Raw genomic sequence first — 18,692 nt, forward strand, 5'->3', positions numbered from 1 at the left:
ACATTCGCTGGATCATCAAAAAAGCAAGAGAGTTCCAGAAAAAATCTACTTCTGATTTATTGACGATGCCAAAGCCTTTGACTGAGTGGATCACAACAAACTGTGGAAAATTCTTCAAGAGATGGGAATAACAGACCACCTGACCTGCCACCTGAGAAATCTGTATGCAGGTCAAGAAGCAACAGTTAGAACTGGACATGGAACAACAGACTAGTTCCAAATAAGAAAAGGAGCACGTCAAGGCTGTATATTGTTACCCTGCTTATTTAACTTATATGCAGAGTACAACATGTGAAATGCCGGGCTTGATGAAGTACAAGCTGGAATCAAACTTGCAGGGAGAAATATCAATAACCTCAGATATGCAGATGACACCACCCTTATGGAAGAAAGCAAAAAAAAAAACTGAAAAGCCTCTTGATGAAAGTGAAAGAGGAGAGTGAAAAAGTTAGCTTAAAACTCAACATTCAGAAAACTAAGATCATGGCATCTGGTCCCATCACTTCATGGCAAATAGATGGGGAAACAATGGAAACAGTGACAGACTTTATTTTGGGGGGCTCCAAAATCACTGCAGATGGTGACTTCAGCCATGCAATTAAAAGATGCTTGCCCCTTGGAAGAAAAGCTCTGACTAACCTAGACAGCATATTAAAAAGCAGAAACATTACTTTGCCAACAAAGGTCCATCTAGTCAAAGCTACAGTTTTTCCAGTAGTCATGTATGGATGTGAGAGTTGGACTACAAAGAAATCTGAGTGCCAAAGAATTGATGCTTATGAACTGTGATGTTGGAGAAGACTCTTGAGAGTCTCTTGGACTGCATGGAGATCAAACCAGTCAATACTAAAGGAAATCAGTCCTAAATATTCATTAGAAGGACTTATGTTGAAGCTGAAGCTCCAATACTTTGGCCACCTGATGCAAAGAACTGACTTATTTGAAAAGACCCTGATGCAGGGAAAGACTGAAGGCAGGAGGAGAAGGGGATGACAGAGGATGAGATGGTTGGATGTCATCACCGACTCGATGGACATGAGTTTGAGTAAGCTCTGGGAGTTGATGATGGACAGGGAGGCCTGGCGTGCTGCAGTCCATGGAGTCACAAAGAGTCAGACCCAACTGAGTGACTGAACTGAATGAAAGGAATAATATCTCTTTTCTTTTATGGAACCAAAGTGCCCAGACTGATAAACATACAGATCTAGAAAAGGTGCTAAACATAAAATACCCTGCTTTCATGGGTGGACACATGACCCGTGTGGGACTAATGAGAACCCTCTTTGGCATTTTCACTAATAGATGAGGGTAACTCCTCATGGCAGGTGAAGAACTGGGAGATGCTCCAGGTTTATAGGAGAAGACAGACAGAGAAAGAAGCTGCTTTGCAGAGAGAACCAGGGATGAGAGGAGGAGAGCATCACCTTGATTCTGCTCTTGATTCTCTAAACCAGTAGAGTTCTCTTTTGCCTCATCTGGTTTATGCCGGTCTTATCACACTTGTGACTATAAGAGCCCTTCCATGTGTGCGTGCTAAGTCGCTCAGTCATGTCTGACTCTTTGCAACCCTATGGACTGTAGCCTGCCAGGCTCCTCTGTCCATAGGATTCTCCAGGCAGGAATACTGGAGTGGGTTTCCATGCCCTTCTTCAAGGGATCTTCCCGACCCAGGGGTCAAAACTTCACCTCTTATGCTCACAGCATTTTATGGTTTATGAAGTCCTTTCCCTAATAGTTGGTTCTTACACTGGCCTGAGGAGGAGGTAGGGTCAGTATCATCTCTCTACTTCTCACAAGGGAAGCTGAGATCAGGAGCAGCTAAGTGATTTGCCAAGCAGCGAGTGAGGAGCCAAGCCAGCAGAGTGGCTACTGGTCTGCCTCTGGAGCCAAATTTCTGTCTTGCTTTCCCCCTGGGCTCCTGGGTGCCCAGTGGAGGGGGTGTCTTGATCCCATAGCTCCCTCAATGCTGCTGCTGCTGCTAAGTCGCTTCAGTCGTGTCCGACTCTGTGCAACCCCATAGACAGAAGCCCACGAGACTCCCCCTCAGTGCTAGTGGCCCCCAGATTTTTTTTTTCTGGCTGTGCGGCATGTGGGATCTTATTTTCCTGACCCAAGACCGAACCATTACCCCTTGTGGTGGAAGTATGAAGTCTTAACCACTGGACTGCCAGGGAAGTCCAAGTGGCCCCTAGACTTGGACCGTTCCTTCGCCTCCATTCATTCCTCTAGTTGCTTGACACGGGGTCTAAAGGGGGTGGGGCTGCAGAGTAGGAGACTGTTGACGGCAGGACCCCATGCTTCCCACGACCTTGGGGCTCACGGGGCCGTATGGGACAGAGAGATACTGACATACAGCACAGCAGCCGTGAAACCTGCCAGCAAGCTGAGCACCCAGGCCTGGGGCACCAGTCACCCTGACCCTGTCCTCCTGGGCACCTCAACAGCCTGTGGAAACCCTTCCTCTTGCAAGACCAGGCTTGGAGTTTTCTCTTCAGTCTGGGCTCCAGCACAGGGAGGGAACTGGGTGCAAGGGTCTCCTCTGGCTGGGAGCTGGAAAGCTGGATGTACCTCTGGGTTGAAATTAAATGATTCTTGCTCCTTGAAAGAAAAGTTATGGCCATCCTAGACAGCGTATTAAAAAGCAGAGACATTACTTTGCCAACAAAGGTCTATCTAGTCAAAACTATGGTTTTTCCAGTAGTCGTATATGGATGTGAGAGTTGGACTATAAAGAAAGCTGAGCGCTGAAGAATTGATGCTTTTGAACTGTGGTGTTGGAGAAGACTCTTGAGAGTCCCTTGAACTGCAAGGAGATCAAACCAGTCCATCCTAAAGGAAATCAGTCCTGAATATTCATTGGAAGGACTGATGTTGAAGCTGAAACTCCAATACTTTGGCCACCTGATGACTCATCTGAAAAGACCCTGATTCAGGGAAAGATTGAAGGCAGGAGGAGAAGGGGAACAACAGAGGATGCCTGGGAGTTGGTGATGGACAAAGAGGCCTGGCGTGCTGCAATCCATGGGGTAGCAAAGAGTCGGACATGACTGAGCGACTGAACTGAACTGGGTTGGGAGGCTGGGGTTGCAGAGCACTAGCACCAGCGACTATTCTGAATCCTGCTTTAGAATCTTCTCAACCCTGACCAGAAGAGTGGGTGGAAGGAACTTCATGTTTACTGCCAGTGTTAGAACTGGTCTGAGAGGGACCTCCTCCTGTGGTTAATGTGATCTGTGACATCTCCCACCCTCCTCTTAGGCTGACTCATACCCCACATCCTCCCCATCCACCCTGGCAGCCCTGTTCCAGGGTTGGAGGCTGGGCTCCCTCCAGCCCAGAGGAACAGGTCTGCTCCCCTCTGGTGGCCTGGACCAGAAGCTGTTTTTATGCCACCAGCAGGAGCAGTGGCCCATCCTGTCTGTGCACCCATCTGATGCCTTCTCACACCCTTTTGGTGGTGTCTCACTTCCCAAAGAAACTGGGATTGCCAAATTTAGCAAAAAATAAAGTGTAACAAAAAGAAGATGCCTAGTAAAATTTGAATTTCATAAAAACAAAATACTTTTAAGTGTAATGATGTGTGATGCTTTATCTGTGACCCCTAAGAGGAGCTCAAGGTCAGGGAGATGAAGTGGGCTGCATGGGCCCTGTGCCTGGCAGTTCAGGGTTCCTGCCACTCAGCCAAGCACTCTCTACATCCCATGGCCTGCCAGCAGGTCAAGCTTGGTCTTTGCTGTAACTTCTGCCCTGGAGTCATGGGTGTTCCCCTTTATGTTGTGAGGATAGTGCTAGAAGCAGGGATAATGGTTTAATTCTACCCCAAAAGGAAGCAGACACTCTGCAGCAGTGGTTTCAAAACCTTGTCAACCTTGTTAAGGATCAGCAGCAGCAGCATCTGTGATGGTTAATTTTCTGTGTCAGCATTTCATGGGGTGTGCCCAGACATTTGGTCAAATATTATTCTGGGTGTGTCTGTGAGGCCATTTCTAGGTGGGATTAACATTTGAATCCTTAGGCTGAGTAAAGCAGATTCAGTTCAGTCACTCAGTTGTGTTGACTCTTTGCGATGCTATGGACTGCAGCATGCCAGGCTTCCCTGTCCATCACCAACTCACGGAGATTGCTCAAACTCATGTCCATCGAGTCAGTGATGCCATCCAAACATCTCATCCTCTGTCGTCCCCTTCTCCTGCCTTCAATCTTGCCCAGCATCCGTGAGTCAGTTCTTTGCATCAGGTGGCCAAAGTATTGGATCTTCACCTTCAGCTTCAGCCCTTCTAATGAATATTCAGGGATGATTTCCTTTAGGATGGACTGGTTGAATCTCCTTTCAGCCCAAGGGACTCTTAAGAGTCTTCTCCAACACCACAGTTCAAAAGCATCAATTCTTCAGCACTCAGCTTTCTTTATAGTCCAACTCTCACATCCATACATGACAACCGGAAAAACCATAGCTTTGACTAGATAGATAGACCTTTGTTGGCAAAGTAATGTCTCAAAGTAATGTCGGCAAAGCAGACTGCCCTCACCAATGCGTGAGGGCCTCACATGGTCAGGAGAAGGCCTAAGCAGAATGAAAAGGTTGAAAATGAAAGTGAAAGTTGCTCAGTCGTGTCCATCTCTTTGCGACCCCGTGGACTATACAATTCATGGAATTCTGTAGGCCAGAATACTGGAATGGGTAGCCTTTCCTTTCTCCAGGGGAATCTTCCCAACCCAGGATTCAAACCCAGGTCTTCTGCATTGCAGGCGGGTTCTTTACCAGCTGAGCCACAAGGGAAGCTCAAGAATGATGGAGTGGGTAGCCTATCCCTTCTTCAGGGGATCTTCCCAACCCAGGAATCAAACGGGGGTCTCCTGTGTTGTAGGCCGATACTTTACCAACTGAACTATCATGGACCCTTCTGCAAATAAGAAGGAACTCCTGCTGCTTGACTGTTTTTGAGTTGGAAAGTTCATTTTTCTTGCCTTGGGAATCAAACTGCAATATTGGCTCTTCCTGGTTATCAAACCTGCAAGCCTTCAGACTGGAGTTACATCTTGCTCTCCGGGGTCTCCAGCTTGCCAGCTGCAGATTTTAGGATTAAACTGAAAGTGTTTAGTGTTTAGTGGCTCAGTGGTGTCTGAATCTTTGTGACACCAAGGACTGTAGCCCTCCAGTCTCCCCCGTCCATGGAATCTCCAGGCAAGAATACTGGAGTGGGTAGCCATTCCCTTCTCCAGGGGATCTTCCTGACCCAGGGATCAAACTTTGGTCTCCCTCATTGCAGGCCAACTCTTCACCACCCAGAAAGCCCTTTCTTAGGGTTTAGTTCAGTTCAGTTCAGTCGCTCAGTCGTGTCAGACTCTTTGAGACCCCATGAATTGCAGCACGCCAGGCCTCCCTGTCCATCACCAACTCCTGGAGTTCACTCAAACTCACGTCCATCGAGTCGGTGATGCCATCCAGCCATCTCATCCCCTGTTGTCCCCTTCTCCTCCTGCCCCCAATCCCTCCCAGCATCAGTCTTTTCCAAAAAAGCTCAACATTCAGAAAACTAAGATCATGGCATCCGGTCCCATCACTTCATGGGAAATAGATGGGGAAACAGTGGAAACAGTGTCAGACTTTATTTTTCTGGGCTCCAAAATCACTGCAGATGGTGATTGCAGCCATGAAAGTAAAAGACGCTTACTCCTTGGAAGGAAAGTTATGACCAACCTAGATAGCATATTAAAAAGCAGAGACATTACTTTGCTAACAAAGGTCCATCTAGTCAAGGCTATGGTTTTTCCAGTGGTCATGTATGGATGTGAGAGTTGGACTGTGAAGGAAGCTGAGCACTGAAGAATTGATGCTTTTGAACTGTGGTGTTGGAGAAGACTCTTAAGAGTCCCTTGGACTGCAAGGAGATCCAACCAGTCCATTCTTAGGGTTTAAGATCACCTCTAAACTGTACATAGATAGCATCTGCTACAGAGTGATACAGGCTTCCCTGGTGGCTCAGATGGTAAAGCGTCTGCCTGCAATGTGGGAGACCTGGGTTTGATTCCTGCGTCGGGAAGATCCCCTGGAGAAGGAAATGGCAATCCACTCCAGCACTCTTGCCTGGAAAATCCCATGGACGGAGGAGCCTTGATAGGCTACAGTCCATGGGGTCGCAAAGAGTCGAACACGACTGAGTGACTTCACTTTCTTTCACAGAGTTATAGCAACTAAAGCTTACATCACTGAGCAAAATCCTGCTTGGAAGACACTTCAAAATAAAGAACCGAGGGGCCTCCCTGGTGGCTCAGTGATAAAGAATCTGCCTGCCAATGCAGGAGACACGGATTCCATCCCTGGTCTGGGAAGGTTCCACAAGCCGCCACAGCTACGGAGCCTGTGCTCTAGAGCCCAGGAACAGCAACTACTGAACCCACGTGCCCCAACTACTGAAGCCTTCGTGCCCTAGAGGCCATCCTCTCCAACAGAAGAAGCCACTGCAGTGAGAAGTCCATGCACTGCACGGAGGAGTAGGCCCTGCTCATGGCAATTGGGGAAAAGCCCGAGCAGCAATGTGCTGGGCTTTATCCAGCACAGCCAAAAATAAATAAAATGACTAAAAAAACAAAACCACTAGGCCCAATTCACTTTAAAAAAAGAAAAAGAAAAACCTGAGTAGTGGTACATTTAACCCAAATTATATTATCAATGTTCTTAGCCTTCATAATCACATGATCCATTTCTCTCTATATAAACTTTTCCTTCTAAACTCTCAACAGATTTGACAATGCCATGGTAGTGAGAGTGATCTCCTTATCTCCTTTACTCCATCTACTGAGACACAGATGTTAATCTCTTCCAGAAACATCCCTGTAGACACACCCAGAAATAGTATTTTATCAGCTATTGGGCATCCTATAGGCCAGGCATATTTACACATGAAATTAATCATCACAGACACGCACGATCATGCTCCCCTGCTCTCTCCTTCACTTACTCTGTTTCTAAAAGATTTTCTTGCTGAGTGTGAGTCACCTGCTCAGTGCTCTTTTTGGTTCTGTCTCACCCTGTCGAGTATTTTTGAATGAGCCTCTTCACTTCTGTGTGCCTCCATCTCCTCGTCGGTACGACAGGGAGGCTGAGCCCTGCTTCACAGGGAAGTGGTAAGGGTTCCGCTAGCTTCTGAGGACTGATCATGTGTGGTGGGGAAGTTGTTAAGATTTCATGTTCACCCTCTGCTGGTGCCACTGACATCTGGGCATGGTGTGTCACCAGAGGAGTGGGAGAGCCTGGCTGGGCCAGGACACTGAACAGCATGAAGGACCCCTACAGCAGGCCCTGGCTGCAGCCACCAGCACCTCCTGCCATTGGGCCAGTAGAACCCGCGGTGGTGGAGGTATCAGTGGTAGGAAAAGATGCTGCGTTGAGTTTGTGGCCAGACCCAGGGGGAGAATCACAGTGCAGATCCTTGTGGTTCTGGAGGAAGACCATGCCCTCTGGGGCAGAGAACTAAATGCTTTTGACAAACAACTTCTGGTATGTCCTGGGCCCTGGAACAGACAGAACTTCTGAGCAAAGGACATCAAGTGACCTCTCAGCTGACACTGAGAATCATGAAACCACCAGATCACAAGGTTGAGCAGGCCAGCAGCAATCCACAGTGAGATGGGAGAGGGCATCTCTGAGTGCGAGCAGGACCGGAGGGCACAGCAAACGGGTAGCCCAGAAACCCCCCAGCACCCACCACAGTTGCACCAGAGGCTGTAGGGAGGACCCTAAATGACCAGCTACAGGAAGAGGAAAAAGCTTTCCTTCTAGATAGATCCCCTTGGTTATGTGGGTGTAGCTGGAAAAGGATGGCAGCCACACTATTGACTCTAAACCACATAGGTTAGAGCACTCTGGGTGCTGGTTTTCGTAAATTCATTTGCTCATTTATATATTAGTTTCATCCATTCATTCTCTCTTTCATAAAGCATCTGTGGTTTGGCCCTGATCCCTCCAGCCTCCTCCTGATGCTTTTACTCAAGTCTTCTCTCTGGTACATCTCCAGCACTTACCCTTATGTGGGACCTTTCCATTGGCATTTAAAAATGCTTAAGTCTCTCTTACCTTATAAGAAAACAAAACAAGTGTTCTTGGAAAACAGGAACAAAACTTCACTCCACTTCCCTCTAGGTCTATTGCCCATCTCTCTTCTTCTCTCTAAGCTGAACTTCTTAAAAGAACAGATATCTGCTGTCTGAGTTTTTCACCTCCCTAGCACTCCTCAACGCCCTCTTCCAGGCAGGCCTCCATCTCTGCCTCTCTCTCTAAATGGCCTCTGTCCCTGGTAGGATTCCCTTCTCTCCATCCCTGCTGCCACCAGTTTCACCTTTTACACAGATCTCTGTGATAGTCTCCAAACTTACCTTCAAGTAACATTTTTTGTCCTCTCAGCTTGCAGGATCTTACTTTCCTGGCCGCGGATTGAACCCATGTCCTCTGCATTGGAAGTGTGGAGTCTTAACCACTGGACCACCAGCAAAGTCCCTGAGTAACATTTTTTATTCCTTGGATCTATCCCACACACAACAGGATGATCTTTTAAGAACAAAATTCTCAGTATTTCATATGGTTTGTTTTTTTTGTTTGTTTGTTTGCTAGGGTTACCGTAGCAAAATGCCACAACCTGGGGAACCTAAATAGTGTAAATTAATTTTTGCACAGTCCTGTAGGCTGGAAGTCCAAGATCAAGGTGTTGGCAGGCTTGGTTTCTGGTGGGAATTTTCCCTTGGACTTGAAGATGGCTGCCTTCTTTCTGTGAGTCCTCACTTGACCTTTCCTTGAACAGGCCCTCACTCTCTCCTGGTGTCTCTTCTTCCTCTTATATGAGAAAGCCAATCCTGGGACTTCCCTGGTGGTCCAGTGGTTAAGACTTCACCTTCCAATGCAGAGGGTGTAGGTTCAACCCCTGGTTGGGAGCTAAGATCATGTGTGTGTGTGTGCGTGTGTATGTGTGTGTGTGTTAGCTGCTCAGTCGTGTCCACTTCTTTGCAACCCCATGGGCTGTAACCCACCAGGCTCCTCTGTCCTTGGGATTCTCCAGGCATGAATACTAGAGTGGGCTGCTATGCCCTTCTCTAGAGGATATTCCCAACTTGGGGATTGAACCTGGGTCTCCTGCAGTGCAGGCAGATTCTTTACCATCTGAGCCACCAGGGAAGCCTAAGACCCCAAGTGCCTAGTGGCCAAAAAACAAAAACATAAAATAGAAGCAATATTGTAACAAATTCAATAAAGACTTTAAAAATGGTCCACATCAGAAAAATCTTTAAAAAAAGAACATTAGTTCTGTTGGATAAGGTCCCAACTCCCGGGACCTCATATAACCTTAATGACCTACTTAAAGGCCCTATTTCCAAATATGATCACACTGGAATTTAGAGCTCCAACATATGAATTGATGGGGAACACAATTCAGTCCAGGTCAGCCAAAATCCTTTATATGGTCTTCAAGGGCCTGCACGATTTGGCTCTTGTCTGTTCTTCTGTCTCAGGTGGTCAGCTCCTCCCCATCTTCTGTTTATTTCTCAGTTCCTCAAACATGCAGGCTTCTTCCCTTTCTAGGGCCTTAGTACATGCTGTTTCTTCTGCTTGAAATATTCCCTTTTTACCCTCTCCCCCACTCCCTTAGTTTATAGAATGCCTACTTAGCTCTCAAAAATTAGTCACATGTCTTCCTCAAGGAAGTTTCCCATGGCTTTAACACCAGGCCAGGATCCCTCACTTATATTTCTTCTTTGCATGCCTTACTTCTCCTGTGACACTTACTACCATTGTAATTAAATCTTTAACTGTATAATTAATTGTTTAATGCCGCTTTCCCTTCCTTAGGAGTAAAGTTCCAAAACAGTAAGGACTATCTCTGTTTCATCTACTGCTGTAACCCCAGCACCTAGCACACGGCACTGTACACATGAAAACCTTAAAAACAGATTATTTAAAGATGGAAGGTAGATTCTTTATTGGATTTTCAGGTGAAAAGAAATGCCAGAAATCATCAATAATTAAAAAAACTCTCTCCTTCAGTGAACCTCTTTCTAGTCAGGAAAGCCAAGGTTGTTGAGAATTATATCATCTTGACCTATTTTGGAATTTATACAGAAGACTCTAGCTAAAATCTCAATGACAGATTTCCATCTCCACCCAAACTGCTCAGTCATAGGAGACTGTTTTGAAGATAGTTGAAGCAATTTGTCCAATAGCCCATGACTTTGTTGCTCCTTCTAACAAGGAGGAATGTTAGCTAGTCTTCCCCTTAAATCTGCACTGGCCCTGTGACTTGCTGTGGCCAATAGAATTTCACAGAAGTGATGCTGAGTATAGGCCCTGCCCACTAGAGTCCTTAGAGCATTTTGGAATGCTATCGCAGGACCACCATAGAAAGAAGCTGGGTTAGCCTCCTGGATAGCGAAAGAACAAATAGAGGGGGCCAACTTTTAGACATGCAACCAAAAACCTTTTAGGTCTTCCTGCCCAGCTCATCTTCCGGATGAAATTAACCACAAGAGCAAGCCCAGAGAAGCCAACAGAGGAACCCACAGAATTGGCAGAATAACAGATCATTGCTGGGTGCTTCATTACCCAGAAATGCTGAATGGAATGTCAGTCCTCCTGATTTCTGCCTGATCATCTCATTTCCCCTTCTCTAAACACTCATGCCCTCCCTCTTGACTCTCACTGTCACACTCAGTATGAATCATCAGAACAGTCTAGAATGCTATTTCCAACTGTAAATCCAGAAAAGAAAACAGACAAGATAACTGACTCACAGTGGGGTCTATATATATGTGACTTCAGCTGAGTCTGTGGGTAGGGTGTTGTTAGGGAGCATATTCTTGGAAAGGGGGCCACATTCCCTCACCTAGGACACAGGGCTCTTGAGGTGGAAGCCAGAGGCAGGGTCACTGGCACACCTCATTTTACTTTGGCTGCAATTTCTAAACTTGAAATGCAACCCAGGATTTTTGCCATGTAGAAAACTTCTTCCTATGACACAGGAGGAGATCCTAGAAACTTCCACATGTACACACTGGCCTGTCCACTTGCAGCATTGATCACCACGGCATTGTTTGTCTCAGAAAAAACTTAGGATAACCCAAATGCCCAACAATGGATATGTACATCATGGAATACTATACAGGTAAAATGAATGAACAAGAGCTCCATGCATTAAACTTTTTGTTGTTATTTAGTTGCTAAGTCATGTCTGACTCATTTTGCAACCCCATGAACTGTAGCCCACCAAGACACATCATTGAGAGAAAACAGCAAGTCGCCGAAGTTATGTAAAGTGTGATACTATAACTGAAACAGGGTCCAGCTGCTTGCTGCTCAAAAGCCAATAAAGAGCCCAGGTTGTTGGAAAAGAAAGTTTGCTTTATTTTGGATCCCAGGGACTGGGAGGTGTGTGTGGTGTGGTGGTGGATGCTTGTTCAAAGAACAGCTTTACTTTCCCCTCACAATCAGAGGGCAAGAGCTTTTCTAGACAGAGAGGGAGGAGGTTCCATGTAGAAAGAGCAGTCAGCTCTGACAGTCATCTTGAAACTGATCATCAGCTGTCTGATCTGCATCATCTTGATGGTTTTAAATACAGTTAATCTTCAGTTTCAGGGTCTGTTTGTTCCCATTTCTCTGAGGCCAGTTCTCGGAATTGTGGCAGTTTATGTCATGGCTCCAGTCTGGGCATCATGTAGTTAACTTCTTCCACGTGGTGAGTGTTGTAGTATCTATGAGACAGTTCACAGGATATGGCTCAGAATATTATCTATAGCCCTTGAGAAGGAACTAAAGGTCCTTGAAACTGTTTAGCGACTAAACTGTTATTATTTTATCTCCTTTGACTGTTTTCCTTTGTTTTTGCATGTTCTAACTTCTCTGATTACATTTTTTTAATTATTTAATTAATTAATTTATTGGCTGCGCTGGGTCTTCGTTGCTGCATGCAGTCTTTAGTTGCAACAAGCGTGGGCTACTCGCTCGTTGTGGTGTGGGCTTCTCGTTGCGCTGGCTTCTCTGTGGAGTATGCGTTCCAGGGCACGCAGGCTTCAGTAGTTGCTGCACGTGGACTCAGTAGTTGTGGTTCATAGGCTCCAAGCACAGGCTCAGTAGTTGCGGCACACAAAATTAGTTGCCTCGCAGCATGTGGGATTTTCCTGGACCAGGGATCGAACCTATGTCACCTGCACTGGCAGGCAGATTCTTAACCACTGAATCACCAGGGAAGCCCCCTAAACTTATTCTTTGTCTAAGGTTTTCCACAGACCAAAAACAGACCAAGGGGATGGGGGGCAAGGATCATAGAGTCCTGCTCCATTTCGATACTATTCGTGCAAAATTTTAAAACATGTAGAACACCACCAACTATTCTTTAGGACACATTCCTGTGTGTATAGTAGATGCATAGGGTGTTAAACAGTATATCTGAGGGAGGGAGGGTGGGGAACAGGATGGGGGGATACACAGGAGTTTCACCTGAACCAAAATGATTTGAAATAAATACAGGATATTCAAAGATTGTCAAAACGGGTGGTAGATATCATTCTCTTTACTTTTGTTTTTTTAGCATTGAAATCATTACGTGACAAAAAATACAAAGCCCCCACCCTCACCCCCTTCTTCTTACTGGTCAGAAGACCAGTATCTTTTCTGCAATCTAAGACTTTCAATATTACTTTGTGGTAACCCTTCTGCCACTTGGGAAAAAGGAAAAACATTAAGAGGTCAATGACCTGCTTAGTTTTATTTTATGATAATAGACCATCAAGTCATGGAGTGTCAGAGGAAAGCTCTGAGAGTCTGGAGAGTTGCCTCCAGGGAGTATGAGCCCAGGAAATGACTGCGGAGGGACTGAATGGCTGGCAGGACTTCCTGTGTGGAATGTGCTCTGCCAGGCCTGCTGGCCCCTTGTTAACCGTGGCAGCTGTTGACTTTAAAGACAGACACTGCCTGGGTAGAGAAGCTCACGCGGAGGCCTGCTTCTGGAAGGGAGCAGGTGATTCACTGAAGAAGGACTAGTGGAGGAAGGGACAATGTGGGAAGCACGCTTCACTTCAAGTGAAGAAAATGGTATTCGTAGCCCAAGAGTCCTGGAGTCACTTCTCTGTGAGCTGGGCAGTTAGGAGACCATCCACCCGGAGAAGCCTGGAAATAGCATCGTGTTTACCTGCTCCTCTGAACCCCTGGGAGGTGGCTGCTGCCCCAAGCCCAGAGTGCTCATCAGACCTTGGTTTCAACATTTACTTGCAGTGTGACTGTAGGCCAGTTAGTTAAACTATCTAATCTCTGTGTCCTCATCACTGAGTGGTGGAGCTAATAACAGTGAAAGGCAAATATAACTGGGTTGACTCAGTTCTAGCTGTTCTGGGTTGCTTTCGGAAGACATATAACTTCAGCTCAAAAAAATCTTGAAAAGAATGCAAATATGTACATACATCTCCCACAGAAGTGGTCAAAGGGAGCCATAGTGCAAAATGCACAGCAAAAATTTCTTGAACATCCTCTTAACCCAGCAAATTCCCCAGAGCTCTGTCCTTGAGGCAGCCCCTCCCCCAAATGTCTCCTCTCTCAATCTCCTCTCACCCCCACTTCTCCCTGGACCTCTCCTGTGTCCTTCTGGACAAGCTGTTTTCTTCTGGGAGAAGCTCCAGAACCTTTTAAATTGTAAATCAATGTGGCCTTTCAGCTCCTTTCCATTTTACTCCCCACTCATGATCACAGAGCAGAGTCTACAGTCCAGCAGGCAAACCCAGAATAGCTCTGGAAAGGGATGAGGGGGAAGTGGTGGCTGGAGAAGACTCTCAGTATCAGACCCTTTTTGTCATTGTCACAATCGCACCTTGCTCAAGCTTGTTGTGAGAATTAGATGAGATAATGTATGTCAACAACTTAATAGTAACTTACAGGTAAGTCCCCAAATGATTACTTATTACTCCTATTACTATAATCACCATCGTTGGTCTTATTATTTCTAAGAACTTATTTATTTTGTTTGAATTCCAAGAACTTCAGCCAAAAGTTTAAAAAATCCAATTGCGGTCAAGAGGTTGTGGAGCATTCTCCATTTGGGTTGAGCCACCATTTGCCCGCTGTATTTTGTCACCCTGCTTATTTAACTTATAAACAGAGTGAAGAAGAAGTGAAGAGAAGTCTCTCAGTCGTGTCTGACTCTTTGAGACCCCATGGACTGTAGCCCACCAGGCTCCTTGGTCCATAGGATTTTCCAGGCATGAATACTGGAGTGGGTTGCCATTTCCTTCTCCAGGGGATCTTCCCGACCCAGGGATTGAACCCGGGTCTCCCGCATTGTAGTCAGACGCTTTACTGTCCAAGCTACCAGGAAAGCTATAAAAAGAGTATATCATGTGAAATGCTGAGCTGGATAAAGCACAAGCTGGAATCAAGTTTGCGAGGAGAAATATCAATAACCTCAGATATGCAGATGACACCACCATTACAGCAGAAAGCAAAGAACTAAAGGGCCTCTTGATGAAGGTGAAAGAGGAGAGTGAAAAAGCTGGCTTAAAACTCAACATTCAAAAAACTAAGATCATGACATCCAATCCCATCACTTCATAGCTAATAGATGGGGGAAAAGTGGAAACAGTGGCAGATTTCATTTCCTTGGGCTCCAAAATCACTGTGGACGGTGACTGCAGCCACAAAATTAAAAGCTGCTTGCACCTTGGAAGAAAAACTATGACAAACCTAGACAGTGTATTAAAAAGCAGAGACATCACTTTGCTGAAAAGGTCTGTATAGTCAAAAATATGTTTTTTTCCAGTAGTCATGTACGGTTATGAGAGCTGGATCATAAAGAAGGCTAAGCGCCAAAGAATTGATGCTTTTGAATTGTGGTGTTGGAGGAAGATTCTTGAGAGTCCCTTGGACTGCAAGGAGATCAAACCAACCAATCCCAAAGGAAATCAGTCCTGATTATTTATCGCAAGGACTGATGCTGATGCTGAAGCTGAAGCTCCAAAACTTTGGCTACCTGATGCAAAGAGCCAACTCATTGGAAAAGACCCTGATGCTAGGAAAGACTGAGGGCAGGAGAAGCAAGTGACAGAAGATGAGATGGTTGGATGGCATCACCGACTCAATGGACATGAGTTTGAGCAAGCTCCAGGAGATAGTGAAGGACAAGGGAGCCTGGTGTGCTGCAGTCCATGGGGTCTCAAAGGGTATGACACAACTGAGTGACTGAACAACAAAGACCAACTGTCTGCCCTCTCCTACCTGTGACCAGGGACATTGACTGTAGTTGGTTTGAGAAGCTGTGAAAGGCCTGTTGGGCCACCTCCTCCAGGTTCTGGGGAGCCCACCGAAGGGCATTTCCTTCCCCAGGTCTCCCCCTTGCCTGCTGGCCAGGGTGCCAGGTGCCTCATACTCTCTGTGCCGTATGGAGCATCTTATGCAGTTTAGCATCTACTGGACCTGGGATATCTTAGTGGCGGCAGCTCTCTAGAGGGGCCTTACCCTGCAGCCATCTGACTGGCCCATCCACAGAACTAACAGGTCTGAAGACCACCCCTGAGGCAGCCTTCTGGCTTTGGGCAGGTCCCTTATGCAGGGCGTAGGCTAAGCACAGAGTGCTGAGAGGCTGGCTTCTGGGAAGGCAGCCAGGGCCTACAGAGGTTATGGGGTTCTGGGAACCAGAATAGCCAAATACAGGAAAACTTGGACAGAGAGTACTTTCCAAGAACTGAAGGGCTGTTCTGGGACAAGGAAGAGACTCCCGAGTCACGTCAGACCCACAGGAGCCACAGGAGGGCGCTCTCCCTCAGGGCAGTCTAAATGGGGGATATTGTGCCCATCTTAGGTGCAGAGTGTCGTGGGGGGTCGCATGGGGTGGGGTGGGGGTGGGACAAGCAGAGGGCGGACGACCCTTCTCTTAGGAATGACAGATAAGAGTTTCCAGATGCTTACTGTGGGCCAGGCCCGGCTGTAAACACTTTACGGGAGACATATCATTTAACTCGCGCTCGCCCAGTGAGGGAGGCAGTGCTAATGCCCTGATGCATGGATGAGAAACTGAGACAGAGGGAGGCATTATCCAGGACCACACAGCTGGTCAGCAGAGGCCAGGGAAGCGGTAGCCTGGCTGCGGCACATGCTAAATCAACCCCCACACCATCCTTCCTCCAGCGCAAGGCAAGGGCAAGCCCGGGCAGTGCTTCTCACACTTTGTGTTCAAATGAATCACCTGGAGATCTTGTTGAATTCTGGATTCTGAATCTGTAGGGGCCTGGGCTGGGCTGCGGCCTGAGATTCTCTGTTTCCAAGAAATGCTAATGAAACCCTCCGGCCATATTTTGATTAGCAAAAGCCTTGAAGCCCATGGAATCTCTCAAGGCAATAAGATTCACGTGTGCCCTTGGGCCCTGCAGGCACCAGGGGACCTGGAGCCCTGTCCGGATGGTGGTTTGAGGGAACAGAGCAGGGCACTGGGGGCACTGGATCTCCAGAGAGTGGACTCTCCCTTCTAGACAGACATAGAGCCGGCCCTCTCTTCCCCTCCCCGCCACCCCTTCCCTCCCTTCTCCTCCTCTGGGAGCCATAGCAGGCACCTTGCTCAGGACACAGCTCTCCCAGGAGGATGGGCGTGGGAGGTGAGCTGGCCCCAACGCAGACATTGATACATGGACACACAGACTCAACGATACACAGGTACAGACAGGTATACAGACAGACACACACACAGATACAGACCACAGACACGCACACAGATGTACATGTAGATGTACACAGATACACACAGACACAGAGAGACACACACATAGACACAGACACACACCCAACTCCTGCTGGGCCTGGCAGGGAAGATCTCTTCAGGGACTAGACAGAGAGCAAATAGCAACCTCACCTGCAGAAGGCCTTTCTCCAAGGCTCCCACTGACCAGGAGAGGAGATGAGGGCCTGGGAAGTGGAAGCGCACCTCCCACAGGTCCAGCTATTTTCTCAAACGTCCTCCCTCCTCTCTGTCCTTACTCTGCCTGGATTACAACAGGGGCCTCCTAATCTGAAGCCAGGCTCTCTACTTCCCCCACTTGGGCTGGCCCCTACATGTAGGCAGCATGGCCTCATGACACATACCTAACATGTCACCCCAGAGTTTGAAAATTCTGATGGGATCACATATATATTAAAAAAAAAAAAATGCAAAGACTTTCTATTGCCCACAACATAAACTACTTACTTTCTGCACAGAAACGGATTAACAGAGCAAATGGGACTGCTTGTTCTTAGAAAGGCCTGCTCACCAGGCTGGCCCCTGTCTGGCATTTGGGAATGGATATTTTGAGTGGGGGCGGGGGCGGTTCCCACCATTAGCTGGGAAGAGTGGTTGTCTATGCCTAAACCGTCTGTACAGTCAGTGTGGTTCATGCTGAAGCCCTGCTTTCCTTCTAGGATCCTGGAATTTGGGTACGTGCCAGGCAGAGGCTGCCTCTGGGGTCAGCCCCTGTATTAGTCAGGGTTCTCCAGAGAAACAGAATAGGAGACATATATGGAGAGGGAGCCAGTGACTCATTTTAAGGAATTGGCTCAGGCAAGTGTGGGAGTTGGCAAACTTGAAATCTGTAGGGCAGACTGGCAGGCTGGAAATTCAGAGTTGATAATTGTGGCCTTGAGCACAGATTCTCAGCGCAACAGGGAGGTGTTCTCACTTCTTAGGAGGATTCTCCCTTCTTAGGTAAACCTCGGTCTTTGTTCTTAAGGTCTTCAACTGATTAGGTAAAGCCCACTTATATGATGGAGAGTGATCACTTCACTCAAAGTCCACTGATTTATAGGTTAATCTCCTCTAAAAAAATACCTTCACTGACAACATATAGACTTGTGTTTGATCAAATGAGGCACTATCGCCTGGCCAAATTGATGTAAACAGTTAAATATAACAACTTTCAATAAAATCCTGGGCGCTGAGTCTCTAACAAGCTTCTTGGTTGGCAGTGTTTTACATATATTATGGCAACTCATTGCTGAAGGGAGTGGGTGTGTCCCCTGTGGCTCCCTGGAAGAGGACTCTGATCACGTACTCTCCAGAACAATTTCCCTTGCACCTGGTGTCCCCTAGACTTCATCTCTTCCTTTGCTGAACATGCTCTGCATCCTGTTGTTCTAATAAATCACAGCTGTGAGTACAACTGTCCACTGAGTCCTGTGAGTCCTCTTAATGAGTCGTCATCCTGGGGATTCCCAACCCATCCTCAGATGCTCTGATCTGAGCCTGGCCAGCCTCCTCAGTTCCAGCCTCTGTTTCTCTTCACCATATACCTCCCATTCCCACCATACTGAAATACTTGGTGTCTGAATATGCTATGCTATCTCATGCCTCCATAGTCTAGAATGCCCTTCTTTTCCTCTCTTGGCCTGGCTAACTTTTCTGGGGGGAGGGATACACCACAGAGCTTGCGGAATCCTAGTTTCTCGACCAGGGATTCATCCTGGGACTTGAACAGTGGAGGCACAGAGTCCTAACCACTGGACCACCAGGGAATTCCCACTACCTGGCTGACTTCTAGGCAACCATCAAGACATCTTGTTTGTATGACAGTCTCTAGGTCCATCCACATCTTTGCAAATGACACAATTTTGTTCCTTTTTCCAAGAGGAAAAGGAACTGAGTAATGTAGCTGAGTAATATTCCATTGTATATGTGTTTCACGGGAGAAGGCAATGGCAC

At 47.0% G+C, this 18,692-nt stretch overlaps 1 long non-coding RNA gene across 1 annotated transcript; it reads right to left on the reverse strand.

Moving 5' to 3' along the window:
• Positions 1–11,365: 11,365 nt before the first annotated feature.
• On the reverse strand, positions 11,366–17,017 carry LOC147362789 (uncharacterized). The gene is made up of 2 exons (XR_015135819.1): positions 16,872–17,017; positions 11,366–11,736 (listed from the first exon to the last, which is right to left on the reverse strand). It is a non-coding gene; the product is annotated as an uncharacterized LOC147362789 (long non-coding RNA).
• Between the last annotated feature and the right edge of the window lie 1,675 nt (positions 17,018–18,692).

The sequence above is a fragment of the Bos grunniens genome, chromosome 11 (genome assembly GCF_055505025.1).
Source record: "Bos grunniens cultivar Pamir isolate PY7600 chromosome 11, Bosgru_T2T1.0, whole genome shotgun sequence".
NCBI lineage: Eukaryota > Metazoa > Chordata > Mammalia > Artiodactyla > Bovidae > Bos > Bos grunniens.